General features: G+C 38.1%; 1 pseudogene across 1 annotated transcript; it reads right to left on the minus strand.

Annotated features, from left to right (window-relative positions):
• Positions 1 to 2993: 2993 nt before the first annotated feature.
• LOC311625867 (annexin A2-like) lies at positions 2994 to 4026 on the minus strand (annotated as a pseudogene). Its single transcript has one exon. The product of its transcript is annotated as an annexin A2-like (transcript).
• Between the last annotated feature and the right edge of the window lie 18449 nt (positions 4027 to 22475).

A 22475-nucleotide genomic window follows, 5' to 3' on the forward strand; every position in this document is an offset into this window, starting at 1 on the left:
CAGCCTTGCAAGATAGAAACTATTATTATCCTCATTTCTTACCATAGTGTTAATGAGATTCTCAGAGTCTCATTGTACTGAGACAGAGAGATGTTACCTAGACACCCAAGATCACAAAATGGCAGAGCCGGATCCAACGCAGGGCATCTGGCTTCAGCGCCTGCATCCTTTAAGAAACTAATGTCATTCTTCACCACATGCAGCACTAGCCTGGCTATGTGCATCTGTTGGTGAAGGTGGAGACAAGTTCCCTGCCCTGGTCAACTTACAATCTGTGAATTGTAAGGATTAAATTAATTAAGACAAAAACAAGCAAACAAAAAACTATTTGTAAAATAGAACTCCACTTCTCCAACTCAGTACTGAAAATGTTAAATCAATGAAGCAAGCTGAGCACAGGGAAGAGAGGTGACAGGTGATAACTGGCAAAACAAGTTCAATTCTGTTTGACTTTGTGTGAAGAACAGCTTTCATTTCTAACACCAAAATTTATGTTTGTGAGTTTCGAAACACTTTACCTTAATAGGTTATGATAACTGATTCTCTGAAGTTAATGTGATGAAGATGTAAAAGTGGGACAAAGAAGTTGGGAAAAGCATTAAGAAGTAACCTCAGCAAGTGCTTACATTTTGCTTGGTAAAGTCCCTTCCCAATGCTTACATCTCTGGTCCTGAGTTAAGTTCAGGAGGGAAGCCCAGGTGACTGGAGTTGAATAACCACTTAAATGGGTCTCCAGATACTTGCCAGCCTTCCAGACTATGGTACATAGTTTTGCCTACTTCCTCTCTCATCTTTTTTTTTTTTAGGGTTCTGAAATAAGTTTTTTCTCCCCATCCTCCACAAAACTCCCATCCTTTTAGAATGGTTAATATATGTTACCCTCAAAAGTAAATGTTTTTCTAGCTTCCAGTTCCAGTGCTTTTGGATATAATGAAGTCTCCAGTGCCTTGGTCATCTTTGCTGTTTCCCTTATTGGAGGGGATCCTTACCGCTCACCTCGCCTCCTAATTATTCCTAGAGTTGGCTCCATCTATTTTCTTTGTTTCCAGGGACCAAAATCACGATAATGATTACTTAATCTCTTTTCCTTCTAAGCATTGCTGAGGATAACAAAAACTATTGTCAGTAAGTGGTCTAACTACTGCAGCATTAAAGCAAGACCATTGTGATGCACAAAACCTTGGGAATTACTGTTTGGAAGCTCCAAATTTGAGTCAAATCCACAATAATATAAGTTTAATATTGAAAAATAAATACTTAGTGCTGTCCATGTATGGCCCACTTTTATAGTCAGATATAATGTATAGTCAATAAAATAAAAAAATCTAAGACAATAACATCCACAATGCTTTAAGAATTACACAGGACCACAGGCCTTCACCAAGAAAGTCAAATTTGCTGAAGCCGGTTTGGCTCAGTGGATAGAGCGTCAGCCTGTGGACTGAAGGGTCCTGGGTTCGATTCTGGTCAAGGGCATGTACTTTGGTTGCGGGCATATCCCCAGTGGGGGTGGTGCAAGAGTCAGCTGAACAATGACTCTCTCTCATCAATGTTTCTAACTCTCTATCCCTCTCTCTTCCTCTCTGTAAAAAATCAATAAAATATATATTTAAAAAAAAAAAAAAAAAAAAGAAAGTCAAATTCCTTGAGCAGAACCCCTCATTCACTTTCAAAAACCTGTAAAACAGACTATGTGCCAGGCCTGAGAATACATGAAATATAATGTTTCTTGTTTAAATAAGGCTATTTAATCAATTCTGAATTTGCCATCACATTCTCTGCCCCAGAGAGCACACCCTCAACATGTGTAAAAGAAACCTAAATTTTAAAGAAGTCCAAAGGAAAAATGAATATGGCACTTACTTAAAAAGAAACTTACTAATAAAGCCTACTTTAAGCTCGGTCAGTGTTGCTCAGTGGATTGTGCGCCATCCTATGCACCAAGAGGTCTCTGGTTCTACTCCTAGTCAGGGAGCATGTCCAGTTGCAGTTGTAGGCTCCATACCCGGTAGGCACATGCAGGAGGCAGCTGATTGATGTTCCTCTCTCTCTCTCTCTCTCTCTCTTTTCCTCTCTTACTGAAATATCATTAAAAGCATATTTTTTAAAAGCCTACTTCAAGAGAATAATTAATAAGTTAGAAAGGAAATTTGCCCAATAAAAGATTACTCTTTCCTCCCAAAAGGAACTAGAAAATACTTCCTGACTTACATCAAATAGGTTCAAAAGGAATTAGAAGGAATTAAGAGTAGAGTACCCACATAAAAAAAAAGCTTATATTGACTGATTTTATAATGCAATGAGCAATCTAAGATTAAAATTGGATTGATAATATGAGAGTATTTAAATCTGATGATTGCTTTAATCTTTACTGAACAGTTTAATTTCTTCTACTATCAGTCATTCTCCAAATTTTAATAGTGGTACAAATATAAACTTATTAAGAAATTTTAGCCAAAACCGGTTTGGCTCAGTGGATAGAGCATTGGCCTGCGGACTGTAAGGTCTCAGGTTCGATTCCGGTCAAGGGCATGTACCTTGGTTTCAGGCACATCCCCAGTAGGGGGTGTGCAAGAGGCAGCTGATCGATGATTCTCTCTCATCAATGTTTCTAACTATCCCTCTCTCTTCCTTTCTGCAAAAAATCAATACAATATATATTTTTTAAAAAGAAGTTTTAAGGGTTGTAGGAAATAAACTTTTTATTTTTTTATATTTTTAAATTTTCATTTATTTATTTCTTTTTAAATTTTGGTTCTAAAGTAAAAATTCAATTTATTCATCTGTTTATGACACAGTACCAAAGAGGCAAAGTGTTTCACATCATAGATTTCACTTCCAACTCTTGGAATGTTCAGTTCTGCTAAAAGGAGAGACTAGACGGGAAACGCTTAGACAACTGAGATAAGGCGAGGCAGAAGCAATGCTGAGGGCCTCCTCACAGGGGCAGGCACAGGGATGGGGCCTGGTCACAAGCGGATTTCCTAGAAGTGCTAGCTGGAAGCAGAGCAGCACTGCTCCTGGACGCCCGGGCCGCACAACAGCACCTTCTGGTGGTCACCCTCGGTGTCTTGCTGGGTGTAATGGTGCGGGGACTTACCCTACTTTCTCTTAAATTCAGACCTGATCTTCAACCTGTCCACTTCCCTGAGGGAGATCATGATTCTGATCGGGACCTTGCTGCGTGTATCCCCTTGCCCTTCACGGAGTCGTACAGTCTCTCAGCAAAAATATAGGGGCTTGTTCTGGACACACCGGACCGGGTTCAGGAAGACAAGTCCCAGGTCCCCCCTGACCTCCTTCCTGGTGCTCTGCAGCGTGCCATCAGGGCGGTAGCTCTCGTGCTTGTCACACGCTTTCCGGAGGTGGGACGCGCTGCGCTCGGTCATGATGCTGATCCGCTTGGGAACGTCAGTTCCTGTCTCTTCCCTCCAGCTGCACAGAGATCCCGGCGTCTTGGTCCATCAGCTCCTCATCGATGACAGAGCGGTCCTCTGCTCTTCTGCCCTTGGTGAGGGCAGCCACCGGCTGCGGACGTCGCCAGATGTGCCGTCAATCCTGCCCTTCTCCAATGAGTCCTGCACATTTCCTTGTAGACTGTTCATTTCCTGCATCTCCTGGCGGGTCCTGGAGCAGGTGAGCTCAGGGAGAGTCCTCCTCGGCCCGGCCCCTGCCCGGAGGCCTGCAGCTCGGAGGCATCGCAGGAGCAGGCTTTGCCAGGAGGCCCGGCGAAACGGTGTCCAGGGGGCGGGACAGGGCGGACTTGGTGCGGATGCAAGCCCCTTTTTGGCGCTTCCCTGGTAGGCAAAGGCGAAATCCTGCCTCTGTTCATTGCTGCGGTTGGTCAGAATGGTGACAACGGTGACCTCATCCACCCCTTTGGTCTTGATGGCCGTTTCAGTGTTCACAGCATCCCCGTGGGCATCGAAGTTGGGGCAGGCTTTGACGGACCCATACGCGCTTACGGGGTGGAGTGATCACCCTCCAAGCTGAGCTTGCACAGAATTTCATCATCAGTAGACATTATGAAAGGGGCTGGGCCAGGTGCCGAGAGCTGTGAGTGTCCCCCGATGCCGAGCAGGAATTAGTCTTTTAAAAACTGGGTCCCTGGTCACTGTGGCTCAGTGGTTGGAGAATCGCTCTATACATCAAAAGGCGGTGAGTTCGATTCCCCGTTAGAGCACATGCCCAGGTTCCACCCCGCTTCAGGGCATGTGTGGGAGGCAACCAATCAATGTTTCTTTCTCATATTGACATCTCTCTCTTTCTTCCAATCCGTTTCTCTCACTCTTTCTCTTCCTTCCTCTCTCTAAAGTCAATAATAATGTTTTAAAAACAGAGTAAGAACAAGTTCAATATTTATTCTCCACGAAAATGCACAGAATCCAACAATAAGCTTTGGTTAATCTTCAGAATGATGTCAACAGAGTACGTAAACCAGTTGAGTTTGGCACATCATACTGGACGCATTTGTTTCATAGTATATATTCAAGGCCACTTTATAGAATCAATTCCCATTACTCAAAGGACAAAAATATATATATATGACCAACTGTGCAGGTGTTTAGCTACTCTTCAGCATAAGACATTTTACAAAAATAGAGAATGAATATCCATGCACACTCACTAAGCTCATTGAGTACTTTAAGTCAAGAAGTACATAAATAATTTATATTTTTGTACTGAAGTACTTTGCAATGTTATCCAATTTACAGAGCACATACTATCACACATAAATGTTTGGAATCTCATTAAAACATAATATGAGTCTACTGATATATCAGCCAGATACTGAATTCTAGAAAATCTCTCTAATTTTGAACTATGAAAATAGACATTAATATTATAAGGAAAGCTTTAGTGATATATCTGATCACCTGCTTCTCTTGGCTTCCATGAGTTTATACTGTTTACAGGGTCTCTCTACCAATAATATAAACTGAAATAGAATCTCTCAAGGGATTTCTTTCTCTAGAGACTATTGTGGTTTAAATTTCATGTATAGCTCCTCTGCACAGTGTAAGAAAAATACATTTTGGAACAACAACAACAACAACAAAAAACACACCTCAGGAATAATTCAATTCAAGAATGTCATTTTAAAGATGAATACATTTCAGCATCGGACAACTCTCCAGCAGAAATTTTTAGAAACATTATGATCTTCCTCTCTATGTGCCATTAATAAACAGGTTTGCAATGCATGGGATCTTGTCACTTGGTAACATAAAATTTACATCATCTTGGATATTCTCTAAAAATTCTAGTTCCTCAGAGATTAATGTTCTGGCTCTAGTGACCACCTTGTTTTATGATATACTATAGGGATATGCTGTATTCCACTGACCTTATGTTAATTAGGGCAAAACTGAAATTCTAAGAAAAAGAGTGTCAGGTAATAGACAGAATACGCCAAAGAGCCGCAGTCATATGTCTGGGAGACACTTGGTTTCTTACCAAAAACACAGTCTAGGACTCTAATTGTAGTTATTTTCTTTTGAGAAATAGATAGTAAATGACAAGATGATACCTAATCCTCATAACACAGAGTCATGAAATTTATTGATCCACCTCAAAACTGCTGCCGTTTCCATATATTAGGGCTTTCAAGTAGTAGTGCACTCTCTGTAGATCATGCACATTAAGGTTTTATTAAAAATTCAATGAAATATTTATGTCTCAGTTACAAATCCCTGATGGGTAGATGAATGCAATCAAGACATAGTGACTTTCCAATGTGAGTTTATACATAGAACATTTTGTCATGGCAATGAATGTCCTTCAGTGTTACAAAAAAACAACAACAGTTGTTAAATGCCCTACTTGTTACTTAGGAATGACTATTTGACCACTGTTTTAATTCTTCTCCTACTTCTCCCTTGTCCTAGCCCCATTTCTATCTCAAGGCTAAAATTGATTTACAAGAAAATTCTCATGGGGACTATTTCAAATCTCCCTGGGCAATTTTGGGGGAAAAAAATTAAATTTCCCCAGGTGATTCCGAAATAATTTTATAATAATGCATAATAAATTTTATGCAGATGTTAAAGCTATAATTCTTTCTATTAAAATTCCCAAGATAACATTTCTTACAGTAATTCCATTGTGTGAGTACAAAGACAATTGTCAGTAATTCCAAATGATGTCGATATTTGAAGACAAAAATATCTGTCTGTCCTGAGTTCCACCGCAGGGCTGTCATCATGTTCTTCTCAAGGTGTTTGAAACATCAAACACCTTCTCATGCAGCATTCACAGACACCCAGGCTAAGGGGTTCTCCTCCTGAGAGTCACATCTGAATGGTTCAGTTATAAGTTTAAAATTATTTAAAATTATTTAAACAGCTTTCTATAAAGCATGTTCAGAATTTGAGTTGTTTGTGTTTGCCTTGAATACCAATTAAGATCATAAATAAAACTGGTTTCCAAACCAATGATCTCTTTTATAATATAGTTTCATTTTTCAAGTGCATTGCAATAAACATTTTCAAAATATTTTGCAAAACGTTCACTATATTCCCATATTATTAACCTGCCTTCCTACTTTTATAAGGTAGAAACTTGGTAACTCTTAAAGAAGAACTAAGTTCCATATTAATCTTTTTCTTCGGACTTCTTTAAAGTTTAGGTTTCTTTTACACATGATGAGGATGTACTCTCTGGGGGTAGAGAATAATGAGGAGGGAGCTAATATCGTATAACTGTCATCAGTAGAGATACACATAGTAAGCACATTTGAAGTGGGGTGTGTTTAACGTACTGGGAAAGAAAAATCAAATTAGATCAATGTTAAGTCACAGTTTTTTGTTTTGTGTGTTTAAAACAACAACAACTTATAAGTGAATAAATAGGGGAGGATAGGGCAAAATAGAAAAGAAATATTTTATTGAGGCAGTAAAGCTCACCCCTCTCAATAGTTTTACCATCTTTTATTCTTTAAACTTGCAAAACTTGAAATCTTTTAGAAGCATGGCCAAATGTTGTGCATTAGCTTGTCTCCATTACAACAATGTCCTCATAGAACAGCAAAGAGCCATGCTTACCCTCCATAAATGTTGATGTAACCGTCCTTCCTTGTACTTCTCCCATTTCCCCTTCAACCTGAATTATAAATTAAACTGATTTCATCTCAAGTCTCACCTTTCTAAGCAGTCTCCTCACAGATTAATTCTAGACACAACAGACTACTACCTGAGACCTTGAAATAAAATGAGAGCAATGAGTGAAATGTATAGGGATACTAGGTTTTGCATTTTTCTTCATTTTTCTTTTTGTCTAAAAGAAATAATTCTCAAAGTTGCTTTATCCCATGCCAGAATTGAACAAGTATTAATATTTCTCGGAAACCACAAAATCACAACCTCTAGAATAACTCAGGCGAGTGTTTCTTAAATCTGATTATTTTTGACGCATTTATTATTTTATGGTTGCATTGCTAGATATCTCTACTACTCCACTAATTATCTCAAGTCTAGCAGAACCTTTTAATCTAAAGAGATGCATAGCTGCTGTCTCATGGATGATTTTGTGGAGGTCAGTACAAGGAAAGTATATTTGCTGGAAGTATGCTTGATTGTCATTTGTTTGCTTAAAGGATAATGAAGCTTCAGAATATAAAAGCAACCCCTGCCTTCATCTCTCAGCATTCACTGCTGGCTAAAAACCGGTGAGAAACTTGCCTGTTAGGGCAGCCTGTATTTTCCTGGACAATTTCCAAAATTTAGATGACTTTAGATGTTATTAAAAGTAAAGTCTGCCTGGTTTTCATAGACATGTAAGTTCTGATTATACACTTAGGACAGAAATTATATGACCTTTCTGAATATCTTGGCTACAAATTAGGTACAATCTAAATACAATAACTTTTTTTTTTCTGAAAGTTTCCTTTATCTAACATGTATCATAAAATATATATACATGTTTAAATGTAAATGGAGAAAAAAGGATAAACTCATGACAGTCAGTAGTATTAGCTAGGGACAGAAAAATAGCTTTCCATAAATTAAACCATTTTCCTGTGGTCTATGTATTTTTTTATGCCTTCACTATATATTTTCAAACACCTTTACCATGATAATTCTAAAGCACAGTGACAGACTTTGCAAAGATGTGAAAAATACAATGCCTGGCCTCAAGTCTTCACATTTTGTTCAAAGGTAACATGGATTATATTTTTTTAAAAAGTTGTAGGATGCAATTTATACCACCCGCACAGTAAAAAACAAACAAAACAAAAACTATTATTCAAGGAGGGACAAATATGCTCAGCTAGGAGAGCTAGGGTCATCCAGGCGTGTTTTGTGACTGAGCCTTAAAGAACACAAAGACTTATAATAGGGAGAAATCTCAGTGGGTAGCATTCCAGGTGAAGAAAGGAGCAGGAACAAAGGTAAAAAAAAAAAAAAAAAAAAAAAAAAAAAAAAAAAAAGCAAGAGATGCACATAAAGTAGTGAGTAGTCAGTTCAAACTCCAAAGCTTGACCCTATGACCTTTGTTCAGGTTAGCTATTTGCTGTGTCCTATGTAACAAGTTACCCCAAACTCAGTAGCTTAACACACAAATCATTTCATTGTGTACGAAGGTTCTGTGGGTCAGGAATTGGGGGAGGGCTTAGCGTGTAGGGCAGGCTCCCAGGTGCCCAGGAAGTTGCAATCAGATGGTAGCTGGAGCCGGGAAGCTGTGGGGCCGGAGCAGCTGAGAGCTGACTGAGCTTCTGCTTCTCCTTGGTGTCGGGGCCTCTCCACGTGGTCCCTCTGTATGGGCCAGAGTGGGCTTCCTCGCAGCATGGTGGTTCCTGGGCAGTCGGATGGCCGACAGGGTGGCTGAAGGCTCCACGAGCAATCATGCCAGGAGGTTGGGTGGAAGTTGGTTCACCGTCTGTAATGTAGTTTGGGAAATCCCACAGAAATCCTGCCACATCCCGTTGTTTCCAAGCAGATCACCAGGAACCTTCCTATATTGGCAGAGAGAGGAGTAAGAGGCCCTTTTACGGTGGAGAAGTGGCAAGGCCTTAAGACTCTGTGAAACAGGAAATAGTGTTATTGTCCTAGGAAAATACAAACTGCCACCAACCTGATTCAAGACCAGATTCCAGCTAATCATTTTGAGGTTTAATTCTTTCCATTGCTTCCTGAACAGCCACATATCTTCTGTTACAGGGCACTGCTTGGAATTATAAGATATTACCGTGCTTTTTTGCATATCTCCCTGCCAGGGAGGCTGGTTTCTCTGCATGAATTGCCCTTTTCCCTTTGTGTCTACCCAGCAACACCCTCCCCAGCTTCACAGCCGGGCTGTCCTACGTGCAGCCCACCCTGACTCTTGCAGAAGGTCTGTGAGCTCCTCTCTGGCCCAGAGGAATTAATTTTTTAACTTTTAAAATTTATTGTGGTATAATATAGATAAGATAAAATTTACTATTTTAAGCATTAAGTGTACAATGCAGTGGCATGAAGTTTATTCACATTATTTATTGTGCAACCATTGCCACCGCCCACCTTCAGAACTTTTTCATCTTAAACAGAAAGATGGCCCCTGGGAGCCACTAGTGTGCTTCCCATCTTTATGAATTTGACTCATGTAGGTATTTCATACGTGTAATGTGGCTTGTTTCACTTAGCATAATGTTTTCAGGGTTCATGCATATTGCAGTAAGTGACAATATGTTGTTCTTTTCAGGCTGAATAATATTTCCTTGAATGTATACACTGCATTTTGTTTATCCATTTAAGCATTGGTATACATTTGGGTTGTTCCCACCTTTTGCCTGTTGTGAATAATATTGCTGTGAGCATTGGTGTACTCCAGAGATGGTCCACGTTATTCCTCTCAGGGAATGTATCACACTGTGTAACCTACTATAGGGGCTTCATAAATATGGTAGATTGCACAGTAAATAATGGAGAGAGTCTATATAGCATAAGACCCGTTTGTGAATTTCAATCATTTTTTTTTTTTGCCAAAGGCTTTCTTGCTTATTTTATCTAAATTTAAAATCTTCATTTTATAGAGAGATCAGAATGTATTAAATGGTATAATAAACACAGCTAAATGAAGGCCTGATTTTTCAAGCGCTCATATTTTTACATTGAGGTTTTAATTTCTTGATATGGCTTTTGTGGGGGGAAAAGATATTCACAGAAAGCAAGAGTAGATGTTTTTCCTGATAGCTTTAAAATACTGCGGCTTTCTGGAAATTAGATTATGATGCACTAAATTCTTAAGCTATGTGAATGTAATTTGTCTTTTTCCTCCATAAACATAGTAATTTGTATGCTTAACTAGGTCATTTATTACTCTTTGGGCTTTAAGCATAGGTACTTACTGAATTTAAAAGTTGTAGGATAATTGAATTCCAATATTAATACCTATACCTTATATAAAAATAAAGAGGCAAATATTAGGTTCTTAAAATCTGAGAGAAAATTATTGTGGTGTCTGTAAGATAATCTATGTAACATAATGGGTCCCTGATTGATGACAACTGCAAAACACTATTTTGTAGGGTTATTAGACTCATGGGGTCCAGAGCTCAACAAATTCACCATTTTATTCCTATACAAAATGCACACATAGCAGGAAAGGAAGGAGGCATGTGCTTGCTAATGGATTTGCTGAATGGGAAGGAGAAAATATCTTCAAGTGAGGTTTCATGATATTATTTGTTCTTGGAGTCTCTGAGCTCTATTGATCAAAATATTCTGATAATCCATTATATAGAGAATATAACAATTAAGACTGGTGTCACATTAAAAACTTTCAGATCTTCACTCACATTAGTTTTCAAAGCATTTCTATGTGTTTTTTATTTGTTTCCACACTTGGGTACTCAGCCCCTAAGAAACTGCTTGCCTGACAAATCAAAGACCTTCAATCAATGTATAAATTACACATATGAATGCATAAATCTCAAATATGGTTTTTAAAAGTACATATTTTATTATTTATAGAAGTAAAAAAATATTAAATGTCCTACATGCATAAACCAAAATATGATGAAATTATTAAAATTACATTCTTGAAAATTTTTAACAATGTACAAAATTGTTCAAAAGGTAATAATAACTGAAAAATAAATATAGTAGTTCTAACTTTGTTTTAAAATACAATATACACATGCAGATATATACATACAGAAATGCTTTAAATATATGTTGATATGTAATATTTTCTTAGTTGTGTATATGTATAAACATATTTTCCATGTATATTTCAACATGTTTTACCTGTTTAATTACAAAATTAAAGTTTTATGTCTTTACATTCCCTGTAATCAGTTCTCAGATTTAAAAACAATGCATTGTTATCATCATTTTATCTCCCATTAGGTGAAAGCAATAGCAATGTGTTTATGTCAGAAATATAAATCCTCTCAATGAGATATTTGTGCAAGAGCATATTTTCAATGACATTCTTAAAGTGGACAGAGCCTGGAATAAAATTGTAGGAAGAATTTCCTCTTAATTACTTGAAAAAACTTAAATCACTTAAAAAGGGTATCAGTTTATGAAGGGGGTGAGGGGAAGCAATTTGCTATACTGAAAAGAAAACGACTTGAGATTTAAAAATAAACCAAAGTTACCTGATTTCCAGCAGACCATCAGCATAAAGTGCATCTGAATTACTGTTAAACATGTGTTTGTACAATGGAAGTTATGATGTTTCTTATTATAAGAGAATTTTCTGTCAGGCTTGAATCTTTTAAATATTCTGTTTATGGGTTTCTCATTTAGGCTAATCATGAACCTAAAAAAAAATTACAACTCCTATTTTCTTATAAGAGAAATATACATACCAACCCAGCATAATTTATGGAATGGAGCAGTGTAACAGTAAATGTGAAATAAACCAATATTTTACATGACAAAACTGATGAGGGCCAAAGAAATCTTCTGGCAAGCCATATCTATAAATAAAAACAAATAAAATACAAATAATATGGCACTATGCTTTAACTGAATTGCAGACCACTCATTTTATTAGAAAATGTGGTCCTTGTGTTTGTATTGTCTGATGGGCTATTATACATGGATTGGCTTGTGCCCCTGGAAATAATTATACATCTATGAAATCCAGGTTAAATTTATATTTACACTTGTAAATATAAACATAAAATTAAAAAGACAGACTGTAATTTTTCTAATTAAAAATGTGAATGATGAAAAATAAAACATCAGTAATACTAATAAACACCTTTCAAAAATTAGAATGGAGATAGCAATAGTAAACTTAAGAGTCAATAGAGGGATCAACATTTGTTTTTTAAAAGTAATGTAATTATAGAATTACTAGTGGACCAGTGCACCAAATCTATGCTTGGGGGAGGGGGGGCGCGGGAGGGGTCCCTCAGCTCAGCCTGCACACTCCAATTGGGGACACCTTGGGGGTTGTCCAACTGCTGGTTTAGGCCCAATCCCTGTGGGACCACTGGCTCCTAACCTCTCACCTGCTTGCCTGCCTGATTGCCCCTAACTGCCTCTGCCTACCTGCCTGATTGCCCCTAACTGTCCTCCCTTGCCAGCCTGATCTCGCTCCCAATGGCCCTCCCTTGCCAGCCTGATCACCCATAACTGCCTCTGCCTGCCTGATCACCCCAACTGCCCTCCCCTGTAGGCCTGATCTCATTCCCAACTGCTCTCTGCTGCCAGCCAATTTAGTTCTGATTGGTTGGTTTCAATGCCAATCAGAGTCAAAAGCTCTGCCTCTTAGGCAGCCATTGGCTTCTCACAGTTCATCCAGATTTGGTTCTGATTGGTCTATTTCTATGCCAGTTAGCATCTCTGAACCTATCTCCAGGCTTGATCAGAGAGGCAGGGCTGATCACAGCCCCTCTGGAGGCCTGGAGAGAAACAGAGGCACGACTGGTGGTGAAGCCTCAAGAGAAAGAGGCAATGACTCATCAACATCTTCCATGGAAGCTGCAGACCCTGTTTCTTTCCCCAGGCCTCTCTCTGGGCCTGATCCACAGCCCCCTTGGCAGTCAGTGCTAGGTCATGTGCCCTCACCTGCAGCAGTCAGTGGCAACCCAGCACTGACTGCAGGACTGACTTCCAGTGTTAGGTTGAGCCTTCAATTGGTTGTTATGGACCCTGGGTTTTTATATATTAGGATTGCTATTATTCATTGACAATGGCAGCTGAGCACCCATTATTTCCAATAATGTTACAGTAATTTCTTCATTCAGCCCATTCATTGATATAAAGATTTTTAATGATTTTTAAATAAGAGATGCTTTTTAAAATAAAATGAAAACTTAGATGATAATTATATTCTTTATATGTATAATTTCATTATACAGATAGGCATAAACTTTGGGGAATTTATCAAAAGGCCACAAGTAGGTCTTTACAGTTTGATGTATAAGATTATGAAAGTACTCAGTGTTTATCCTCATATTTTTTTCATAAATATCCATCAAATAACTACTTTAGTGTTATTTCTTTTTTAAATATATTTTTATTGATTTTTTTACAGAGAGGAAGAGAGAGGGATAAAGATTTAGAAACATTGATGAAAGAGAATCATCGATCAGCTGCCTCTTCCACACCCCTAACTGGGGATGCACCCGCAACCAAGGTACATGCCCCTGACCGGAATTGAACCTGGGACCTTTCAGTCCATAGGCTGACGTTCTATCCACTGAGCCAAACCGGTTTCGGCTTTAGTGTTATTTCACATATACCTCCTGGATCATTAGAATCTACCCCCAAATTTAAGTCATTCCATAAAAAAGGTTACATACAGATCTTTGGATGATAATACACACCAACTTTTCAATGGGCTATACTGACAATGGCAAAGGAAATCAATATCAACCAAAGTACAAAATTCACACAAAAAAAAAAATTTAAAAAGAGCAGCACTGCTAAGCTAGTCATCATCTAAGTGTTACCATTTTATGTGAAAGTGGAGGGGTGGGGGCAGGGAGCAGGAGCAGGGATGTTGATGAACCAGGCTCCTCGGTCTTCTAGTTTTCCAAAGCATCACCACCAATACTGAAATATGTCAAAGTCTGTGTGAAAAATGAAAACCAGTGACAATGAAAGCATTCAGCTTGAAAGATATATTACCTCTGCCCCATGTTACACTTCAGAAACAATACAAAACATGATTGCTAGTCCCAGAGGGAGGAAGGACTCTATAAGTGATATTACCATTTCAAAATATCTTCATATAAAAGAAGAGCTAAATAAAGACTCTGAAACATCAGAACTTCTGAGACAGAGGCTGGATGGAGTTTCTGTGAAGAGGTATATTCCTGGATAGAAGGACGGCAGATGAGAGTGGAAAAGAGTCACATTATGCACTGCTGGGTCATGCTAAGTTGGGGAATTATCAAGGGGATAAAAAAAAAATGAATGTAGCCCTAGCTGGTTTGATCCAAAGCTCAATAGATAGAGCATTGATCAGCCCTCAGACTGAAGGGAATCAGGTTCGATTCCAATCAAGGGCATTTACCTCGGTTGCAAAATCAATGCCTGGGTCCTAGTCAGCACGTGTGTGGGAGGCAACCAACCAATGTGTCTCTCTTACATCCATATTTCTCTCTCCTTCCTGCCCCTTCCACTCTCTCTAAAAATCATTGAGTGGGGAGGGAACTATCCTTGGGTGAGGATTAATAACAACAAAAGTTGTGAATATAAAGACCATAGATGTATCATTACTGTGAGTAGTGTGGGATTTATGAAGCATAAAATAGAAATCAAATGTTTGTATGTCACAGCCAGAGGAATCCGGTCCCCCAGAGGGAATGCTCATTCAAAGCCCAAAGTGCTAAACGTCTGTGTGTCAGTTGAAAATACACGCGATTGACTTGGTGACTCCTTTCTAAGACCTGTAGGAAGCTAAATGGGGAAAGGTAGGATTACATTTCAAGGGCCACTTTCTTTTCTTTTATTTTTTTCTCCAGGCACCATGCATACAGCCTGAACTCACTTCTCTAAAAGTGAGCACTTTCTTATGACCTAAGGAAAAAAAAAAGTTCAGCGTTTTAATGGACTGTTTTAGTGTGCTCAGGCTGCCCTAACAAAACACCACAGACTAAATGGCATTGTTTTATTTCCTCGGAGTTCTGGAGGCCCTCAGACTAAGGGGTCTCAGGCTTGATTCCAGTCAAGGGCACATACCTTGGTTGCAGGCTCTGTCTCTGGTGAGAACCACAGGGCTTCTGGGATGCTACAGGCTGTTTTCTTGCTTTGTCCTCACCTGACAGACAGGGAGGGAAGAAACAGATTGCTTTATAGTGTTTGTTCTCCTAAGAACCGGAATGCTATCAGATCAAGGCTCACCCCTTAGGACCTCATTTAACCTTAATTACTTCCTGAAGACCCTGGGTCCAAAGACACTCACGTTGTGGGGTTAAGACTTTAACACACGAATTTTGAATTTTGAAGCTTTATTAGATTAGATTATATAAGATTTTTGCTGCAAAAGTCTTACATAACCTAACCTAGTGAAGCTAAAATAAGATGATGAAATCATCACTGCAAAATCATTTAAACTAATTTGTTTCAAAAAAAAAAATGTTCCTGCATTGGTTTTACTTGAGTGGTTTCTGTCTGCCCTTACTCTCTCCATTACTAGACTTGAAAACTTTTCCAGTCTGAGTAGTCACTATGGGAAGATCATCAATGTACAGGCACATGCAAACTTGTGTTTTAAACTAAATTTGATTGTTATAATCCTTTTGAAGTCTTAAAAATGACAATTTATTTTTATTTTTATTTTTATTTTTATGTCACATTCTAAACAATTTTATTTTAAATATTTACTGAAGAAAGAAAACCTGTGATATATTCCATAGATAAGATATTGGACTAAGCTTTGCTGAGAGTCCTCTATTACCCACTTTCAACAAGATGTCCAAACAATGACCATGCCCATGAAATATTGCACTGTCTTTTATTCATCCCAATAGGACTAAGAGAAATTATTTCTGTACTAACTCAGTAAATACACCTTAAATTATTTTCTAGAGTAGCATAATAGAGGGTGTGTCTAGGATTATACAATAGCTCAGCAAGGAAATCACCATTTAAAATTCATTATTTTTAAATTTTCAGAGAACATCATTTTTCCTTTAAAATTATATTTTGTGTACCTAATCCTTCTTACAATTTCCCCATTTCAACTGTAAAGATAACATGCATACAGCTAACTTTACCATTTGCTGAAAAAAATATTTCTACTAATTTACCCGCTTGGCATAGGTTACAAGGAAATGCACATGATTTGATATGACTTGTTTTTTCCTGTCATGCCAACCACAGGCAGGTTTTGACATAGAGGCCCTTCCAAACATTTAGACAGTCTCAATGGCCCTCCTTCAGACATGCTAGTACCACGTGGCTGTCAGAAGAGTAATGGCTGCTGTCCATCCCTTCTTCCTCAGGAGACAGACCTTTTGACAGAAAACATATAGGACAACAACAGTAGGGATCATTCAAGGAAGGATGCCTCATTAATTCCATCACACAATTTTGTCTGTAGTCTACCATTAGACTTCTACTGAGCAGTGCTGACTTAATTGTATTCAAAACACAAGCTTTAATTTACTTTTTAAAACTCTTTGGCAGTATCTACTAAAGCTGAACCTGTGCTAACCTGTGACCCTGAAAACAAGTACTATCATATCCTTCCATATCAGTATAGGGCCTAATAGGCTCAAACTAGTAGCTTCCAATATGTTCTTTGGCCCTAGCCAGGTAGCTCAGTGGGTTAGAGCCTCCTTCCAATATGCCAAGGTTGGGGGTTTGATCCCTAGTCAGGGCACATACAAGAACCAATCTATGAACACATACATAGGTGGAACAACAAGTCATTATTTCTCTCTCTCTCTCTAAAATCAATTTTAAAAAATGTTCTTCATTTTTACCCATCAGCAATAGGATGGATGATTTCACTGTGTCATATCCACAGAATAGAATACTGTAAAATGAGAATGAAGAATTACAAATACAGTTTTAAAATAGGAAAGAATTTCACAAGCAGAAAACAGAAGCCTGAACCAAAAGTTCAAGCTACATAATCCCATTTATGTGACATTCAGAAAATGGCAAGACTAATCTATAAGGGTTAGCAGCCAGGAGAGTGGGATGAAGTTAGAGATGGAAAGGAACATTAGGGGGGCTTCTGGGTGTTGATAATGCTTTGTGCTAAAGTTACCTTCAACTTGGGAAAACTCAGTGTGCTGCAGACATATGATTTGTGCTTTTTTTTTTTTTTTACATATGTGCTATATGATTCAAAAAAATATAAAATCAAAACAACTTAAGTGTACAATCCCCTCAAAGGTAAGTATGAGTAGGGGTAGTTAAGGTAGTTTGAAATGTGTGAACAGTGAAGTTTTTAAACATCTGGCTTATATTTTTTTATAGATGCAAACTTTTAAGATCTGAAATTTTTAGAGCCAGTGATTGGGCCTCCGATATAGATTTAGCATTATATAACTAAATCATGCCTTCTCGGTTGATCGTTTTATCTGTCAGTCTTTTATTTTTCCAAGAATACTGCAGCAACTTTCTCCATGAAATGCCTAATTGTCTCTTCTTCTTGATTTCTGCCTTATGTTTATCCATCTTCCCACTTATGTTTCTTTCATTATAGCTTTAGATTTCAGAAATTGATTTTCTTGATTTTGGCTTCTTTAAAATTACTCTAAAATAAACTCCTAGATAGAAAACAAAATATATAGCATATGGCACAAATTCAAGAAATCTAAACAAACATCAAAATCAATGCTCACCAGCTTACCCATTTGCACAATCTAGACAACAGATGCCCTCATCCATCTTCTTTTATCCACATTCTATCAAATTTATATCTCTAAACCTCAACACAATGCATAAACATTCTAAAAATGAAGGTGATATAAACAATCTTCAAATTAAATTAGGACATTATAAACAGAAGGAGCCAATGTTGTCTGTCAAATAATTCAGGGTGAAAATTTTGGCTAAGACAAGCTCCATATGAAACAATTTCAGAAGAGCCCATCTGGCTTCTCTAAGGCTCAATGATTAAGGACTAAAGTAGTGGATACGGATTCAAGTCCTAGAACATGCCACTTGGAAAATTTTAGTTAATTATTTTATTATGGTGCAGTGAAAGTTCATGGCAGTGCTAGATAGAGAATATAAGAGGCCTTCAATAGGCCTACAAGATATTTCCTGGATACATTTTGGATGAGTATTCTGTTTCATAGACAATAGAACCTTAGACTAGGGTATGAATTTAGGTCAGTCTTCACTTCTGAACTATTTTCCCTTTCTTTACCTCTATTTTCCTACAGCCCAGCATAGTGCATATAGCATAAAGTAGACAACACAAGCATGCATAACTTGAAGAATGAATGGAGCCAAAGGGATTCAAGAGTGAATAATTCTCTCTGGGCCTAATGAACAGAACTGTGAATGGCCTATAAGAGTTAGAGACATGTGGGTGTGCATTAACAGATACTTAATGAGCACTTTAATTACCATGCTTTTGAGTCTGGCCTATATTACAATGCATTATTGTGAGGCTATAAATTATTTATATGGCTGAAACATATGCATCTGCTTTCATCCTCTCTCATTTTCCTAAGTATTAACTAGCATCTCGACAAAAAAAAAAAAAAAAAAAAAAAAAAAAAAAAAGAAGAACAGAAAAAACACAATTATGTGTATTTCCTCAAGATAAGGAAGGAAATATAACTCAAATGAAAAAATCAATATGTTAAATCTATATTTTTCATGTTATAAAGTATTTTCACTTTGAGAATTACCAGAATTAATTGCCCTCATTTGTTCTCCATGTGGCAGTATCTGGGCCTTCGATAGATGTATTCCCCCTGCTCCCAATGAGAATGCAATAATTTCTTAAAGCTCCTTTTGGAAACATTCCCAGATGTAAGTAAATATGTTTGAAAATAATAGAAACCGAGAAAATAATGTTTTTCAAGGGGAAATTTCATAAAGGTAACTTTTAGATGGAAACTAATTTTTGTTGAATTAAGGAGGAATGTGTTACCGGGGGCCTGTGAAATACCAGCACAATAGGAAGTAGTGAGTGAGTACATGGCTCATCAAGACTGCAGCAGGAACTTCAAACAGTACTTTGAAGGTGGAAGTGGGTATAATTCCACAACGTTCTTAAAAAATAAACACACTTGGGTCCTTTGTATGTGCCTGAGCAGCATTACCCTTAGTAAAAACATAGGTGAACTGGGATCCATCAACTTATAGCCACAATTGAAAGAAAACCAATTTTGTTAATGGATACCGGTTCCCAGAAAGATTGCATGAGATTGTAATTAACTACTTAAGAAAGACAGGCAGGATGTTAGTAACTGTGGTGGGTTCAATTCCAAAGCTGTGACAGAAGCAATAAGCAGTCAGCATAGCAAATGACTCTGACATTTTTTTTTTTTTTTAATTTAGGGGTAATGGTTTTCCTGAGTGCGGAAAGTCAAAGAAAAACATGAAGATAAAGTCTACATTTGTTACAACAAACTCTTTGTGTGTGAAGCATAGAAAAAAAAGGGATTCAAAATGTATCCAGGAAATTTCTTTTATGCATACTTATTGGCTACTTCACTTCCTAGTGTTTGAATGTACTATGCTGAGACCAAAAAAGCATTCTCAGTTTGAGCCACTTAGCTTCAGTTTGTTCCACAGTCATGAATTAAACACTCCTAAATACCCAATAATTGTGATGAGATGATGAATGGATCTGAATAGGAAAACAGCTAAGAGTATATGGCTACTCAGAGTTTTCCTATCAAGACAGGTATATGTGCACACAAATGTATAAACCTAGTCAGCCCCTCATCCAACATCCATCTGTTGAGCACCCACTATATAAGGCACTATGGAAAATTGCAAATGTTATAATAAAAAAAGTTGAGTGACTCTGCACTCGGTGATCTCAGGATATAACACTGCACGAGAGCCATAGAAAAGGAAATTAAATATACATTTGAATATCAAACAAAACTATGAGCCTTTTTAAAGATAAAAAAACACACATTTGCATAAATTTCCATATAATTCCACAGGTCATTCTGGGGGTTCACATGTCTCTAAAGCCTGCACATAAACCCAGGGATTCATGCATCACAGATTTCAACTGCTGCCTGGATGGTCCTCCCATAGCAAATTAAGGACTATGATTCCTCATTTCATAGCTGCATGGCATACAGAAGAAAATGTGACTATCACACTGTACTAGTTATATTGCCAAATAAACCTTAACTATTCTATGTATCAGCTAAAAACCCCAAAAAATTAATATGTCCCATAGTTTCTAAGGGTCAAGAATCTTGGTGTGGCTCAAGTTGTTCTGGCACAGGAGCCTTCATGAGTTGCAGATCGGATGTTGGCTGGGGCTGCAGTACTCTTGTTGTTTGACTGGGTCAGTAATATCTGCTTCTGAGCTCACTCACATGGCTGATGAAAAGAGGGTTCCGTTTCCAGCTGACTGGTGGCTGTCATCCTCAGTGCTTCATCATATAGACTCCTTCATAAGACTTCTCAGATATGGTGGCCATCTTCTCCCAAGATAAGCAAAACCACAGTGAAGAGGAAGCCATGGTAACATTTGTGACCTCGCCTCAAGAAGGAAATGATGTGTGTGAGTCTATTTGTCACCTACCGCCAACCCATATCAATACCAGGCGGTAAGAATCATGGAGAGCCTTGTTGGAAACTGGCTACCACAACATTCAAACTAGAATAATAAAAACAATGGTGAGGTGACCAAGGTACTTGAAGCATTGCCCAGTTTCTGAAATTAGTGAAGAGAAAGATATTGACCAAGTCAACTACCTTTCCTATGTAAAATCTTGAATATTCTCAGATCTCTTCTTTCTTGAGTATTATGTGATTAGATAAACTTTTCATTTTAATTTAGGTGTCTAGTTGTTATATAGTTATTAGGAAGACAATCCTAAGATTCAGTCAAACCCAGTGTTGATCAATGCATGTTCCAAATTGATGCACTCAGAAAGACACGTTCATTTAACAACATTATGAAAAGTAATAATTATGGATGATACTGTTAGTCACAAATATGTTTTTTCCCTGAATTTCTTATCTCATCTACCTGGTAATTATTAGTAAAATTGCAAAGAAAGAAATTGTCAACAATGTCTTTCAAAAAGTTTACTGTTATTGAGGTGTTGTAGAATTTTGTTAGTAAAACATGGCATGTATTATGTCATCTTCAACCAACAGACAACTAACACAAGCCCCACACAGTTTTCTGAAATCCATTTCACATTGGGTATGTTGTCATCATGAAGCAATAGTTCATGAACAACTGCCTCAAGGACTTTTGAGGAGGATTGCAAGTTATCGAAGTGGAAAACCCTTTTAGGAGATCAAAATATATCCTAATATCAACCCTGAGGTCCCTTGTTGCATATTCAAGCATGGCTGCATAAAATAGATTGAATAAAACTGGAACCATCAGGTAGTCCTGCTTCCCAGGATTAGTGATGGATGGCTCTGGCCAGATGCCATCAACACTAACTTGACCAGTTATTTCATCATGAAACTCTCAAGCTGTTGGTAAACTTCTCTGGCAAACCAACTTATATTATAGCTGTCAGCACAGATTCTCTGCTGTTAGCAAAAGCTGCAGTAGATTAACAATTACAATGTTGACAGGTGAAAGGATGCAACATTCTTATCCATGGTAAGATGGCACCACAGAAACTAAAAGACAACCTTAAGATTCATAATGTGAGCTATTCTTGGTTTTTCAAAGATCAGTAAAATACACTTATCATTCAATCTAAGTCAACAAATATTTAATGAGGAGACTTTAGTAGATAAAATCAGCAGGATCTTTGCCTTCAGGTAGCTTCCCATTTAACCTATGAAGGGAAGTAGAATGTAAACATTTATAAGGTTGATAAATAGTAACTACCATAATTACTTTTCCCTATAATAAAAGCATAGTATGCAAATCCACAGAATGGCAGAACAACCAGTGGAATGACCTGTCACTATGACATGCACTGACCATCAGGGGGCAGATACTCAATGCAGGAGCTGCCCCCAGCCCACAGGCTCCAGGCCAGCCAAGGCAGGTGCCAGCGGGCCCGCTCCCCCTGATTGCCCCACCAGTCACCTCCCAGAGAAAAGTGACTGGTGGTGGTGGAAGCAATCAGGAGGCGGGGCTGGTGAGCAGGCCGTGCCAGGCCAGCCAAGGTGGATGCAGGTGGGGGCCCCACCCAATTGCCTTGCCAGTCACCCCACAGATTGGTTCCTGATCGCCAGCCAGGCCTAGGTATCTTACCCCTGTATGATTTTCATCCATCTGGCCTTAGTTCTTATAATAAAAGCCTCAAAATTAAAAATTTGATAACCAGCTACAAGCTCATGCATTTATTCTCATCTCCTATTCCTCCTTCCCTCCCTCTTCTTCCTCTTCTTCCATCTCCTTTCTCACTCACTCCCACCACCACTTCTTGCTCTTTTCTTCCTGGACCA

Source organism: Pipistrellus hanaki (assembly GCF_964339955.1).
Source record: "Pipistrellus hanaki genome assembly, chromosome: 7".
Lineage (NCBI taxonomy): Eukaryota > Metazoa > Chordata > Mammalia > Chiroptera > Vespertilionidae > Pipistrellus > Pipistrellus hanaki.